We start from the raw sequence: 2,871 nt of genomic DNA, 5'->3' as shown, positions 1-2,871 counted from the left end.
TTCAGTATAGTACATGGTGAGAGATATGGGTCCAGCTTCAATCTTCTGCATGTTGATTGCCAGTTTTCCAGGCACCATTGGCTAGAGAGGCTTTCTTTCCCTCAACATATGTTTTTGGCTCCTTTGTCAAAGAGCAAATAGCTAAATGTGTTTTGGGGTTGTCTCTACACCCTCTGTTACTAGGGAAAAAGGAGAAACAAACAAAGATAAGAGCTTAAAGGATAGTTTATTTTGGAACAATTTAGTTTATTTCAGAACAAACTCAGAGGAATCACTGTGACACTGAAATCAGACCAGTAACACTCATACAGGCTATGAGGTCTTCTATAAGGCCCAAGCATAAAGGTGCTCTGTGAAAGGAAAAGGTCACATTGGGACTTTCAAGGAGATTCTTGCCATGTTCAAGGCTTGAGAAAGGATAGGGAGTGGTGGCTGCTTGTCAGGAGTAGGGCTGAAGGATGATGGGAGTTATGGGGTGTAGCTGTAGTTACTCTGCCTTAGTAACCTGTGGTTGTACAGCTTTAGCAGGTGTAAAAGCATATGGGATGCAAGAGGCTTAAAGTGGTCTCTGGTTAGCTCAGCCTACAATAGCAGCCGAATGGTCAAACTAATCTATTATTTCATTGGTCCACATACTGCTTTTGCACCAATACCATGCTGTTTTTATCATTGTAGTTTTGTGGTATATCTTGAAGTCAGGTATTGTGCTTTTCTCTTGTTGCCCAGGAGTACTTCTACTCTTCTACTTTTTTTTTTTTTTTTTTTTAAAAAAAAAACATGTTTTATGGGCTGGTGAGATGGCTCAGTGGTCTAAAGCACCTACTTAGAACAAGCTTAGCAAAGCACAGGGACCGCAGTTCAATCCCCCAGCACCACATGCCAGCCAGCCCCGTCCCCTGGTGGGCTGAGCTGGCCACACACACATACACACACACACAAATAAACTAATTTTTTTTAAAAAATGTTTTATTTTATTATTTATTTTGTGTGTGTGTTTGGCCAGCTCATCCCACCAGGGGGCGGGGCTGGCTGGCAAGTGGTGCTGGGGGATTGAACCGTGGTCCCTGTGCTTTGCTTAGCTTAGCTTGATTCTAAGTGGGTGCTTTAGACCACTGAGCCATCTCACCAGCCCCTACTCTTCTACTTTTATTTCCATATGAATTTTCAGATTGTTTTCCTTAGTTCTGTGAGTAATGCTATAGATATTTCAATTTGAATTGTATTAAATCTATATATCAATTTTGGAAGTATGGCCATTTTGACAGGAACAGGAGATATCTTTATTTTTTATATCATCTTTTGTGTCTTTTTTAAAGAGTGTTATAGTTTTTGTTGTAGAGGGCTTTCACTTCCCTAGATTCATTTCTAGGTATTTAATTTTTCTTTTTTTGAAACAGGGTCTCATTATGTAGTTCAGGATGGCTTTGAACTCCCTGTATAGCCTCATTCTCCCAAGTGCTGGGATTATAGGTTGTGCCACTATGCCCAGCTTTGATTTTAATGATACTATCATTAATGATACTGTTTTCCTGATTTCTCAGTGAGTTCACTATCAGCATACAGGAATGCTATTGATCTTTTTTGTTGTTGTTGATTTGTTGTCCTACATTGTTGAAATTGATTATTCTTAGAGCCGGCCAAATAGCTCAGTGGATTAAAGTGCCTGCTTAGGTAGACACAAGGGCTGAGGTTCGATCCCTGGTGTGCCATGCCGGCCCTACCCCCAGGGTACACTGAGACAACGATTGAGACTGGGCATGGTGATGTACACCTGTAATCCCAGCACTTGGGAGACTGAAAACAGGAGAATCACTACCAATCATGTGCAGTGAGACCCTGTAGACCCTGTACTAAATACAAAAAGAAAAAATATTGATTATTCTTAGAGTCTTTTGGTGTAACTTTCTATATAGAACATTGTGTCATCTACAAATAGTGATCATTGACTTCTTCCTTTCTTATACATATCCTTTTGATTTCTTCTTCTTGCTTGATTGTTCTGGCTAATGTTTAGAATGCTGTATTGAACCTTGTCTTATTCCTCATGTTAGAAGCTTTTAGTTTCCCCCCATTTAATGCGATGTGGGCAGTAAGTTTGTCATAAATGGTATTCAGATGCAGGTAAGGTCCTTCTATACCTGTTTTTTTCAGGGTTTTTTTTTGTTTTTTGTTTTTTTTTTTTCTTAAATCATGAATGGGTGTTAGATTTTGTCAAAAGCTTTTTCTGCATATATTGATAGAGTCATGTAGTTTTCATCCTTGCTTTGGTTTATGTGGTGTATTACACTTAATGATTTGCATATGTTGCCCCCTCCTTGCAATACTAGGATGAAACCTGTTCGCTATGATACATAGTCTTTTTGGTGATGTGTTGCATTCTGCTTGCCAGTACCCTATTGAGGACTTCTTGCATCTATCTTCATTAGGGTGCTTGGCCTATAGCTTTCATTTTTAGTTGCGTATTTGTCTGGTTTAGGAATCATAGTAACACTGGCTTCCAGAAGTGAGTTGAGAAGCACTCCTTCCCTTTCAGTTTCACTGGAGTTTGAAGAGTATTGATGTTATAACATCCTTAAAGTTCTTATAAAAATCAGTGGCAGAAGCTGGGTGTGGTGGTACATACACGTAATCCCAGCACTTGGGAGACTGAGGCAAGAGAGTTGTTGCAAGTTCCAGACCAACCTGGGCTACATGGTGAGCTCAAGGTGAGCCTGAATTGCACAGAGACTCTGTCTCAAAAAGACTAAAAAAATAAAATTTAAAATTTAATGGTGGGGCTGGAGAGATGGCTCAGTGGTCTAAAGCACCTACTTAGAACAAGCTTAGCAAAAGCATCAGGGACCGCGGTTCAATCCCCCAGCACCACATGCC

Source organism: Octodon degus, unplaced genomic scaffold (genome assembly GCF_000260255.1).
Source record: "Octodon degus isolate 3935 unplaced genomic scaffold, OctDeg1.0 scaffold00130, whole genome shotgun sequence".
In the NCBI taxonomy this organism is placed as follows: Eukaryota; Metazoa; Chordata; class Mammalia; order Rodentia; family Octodontidae; genus Octodon; species Octodon degus.
Note: the sequence above shows the minus strand (reverse complement) of the source record.